We start from the raw sequence: 627 nt of genomic DNA, 5'->3' as shown, positions 1-627 counted from the left end.
CAATGGAAATAGATTTCCGTCTTCCTTTCCTTGTTCCAGTTTAATGTTTCAGTTTGGCTATACTTATCGATAAGTAGCCAGGTAGCAGGAGGCACTGGACTGATGGCATAAGCCATGCACGACAAGCAGTCTGGAGCCATGGCAACCTAAGTCTTGTGGATACAGCATGTAATGGTACCAAGCAAAAAGAGGCTCTGAATAAAACTCTATTTCCCATTCATGATCACCTTGGCAGCCACAGCAGACAGAAGCTGTCCTTTCTTACTTAGGTCACCAAATCACTTCAAGGCTGTTCTGTTCTAGAGACTTCTCTGGAAGAGAATGTGATGAAGTATCAGCATAAGTAGCTCAACACAAAGGAAAACGGAGCTACTCCAAAACATAACCATCACAAGCACGCATGTGGGCAGTCTCTATGTGTAAAGGAATTCAAGATTCATTTAATAATCCAAATCACAGAAGCCATGATAGACCTTAACTGAAGTGTGAACAACATGGCATCAGGTGAACTTATCTGAGTGCAGAAGCCCCAGGTAAACAATTTTGTGGAAATAGAAATTCTCTGTTGAACAGCAGTAAGAGTATAATCACTCGCCCTTGCTGCCCTCATTTTTAACTCTCATACCT

The sequence above is a fragment of the Bison bison genome, unplaced genomic scaffold (assembly GCF_000754665.1).
Source record: "Bison bison bison isolate TAMUID 2011002044 unplaced genomic scaffold, Bison_UMD1.0 scf7180017864359, whole genome shotgun sequence".
Classification (NCBI taxonomy): domain Eukaryota; kingdom Metazoa; phylum Chordata; class Mammalia; order Artiodactyla; family Bovidae; genus Bison; species Bison bison.
Note: the sequence above shows the minus strand (reverse complement) of the source record.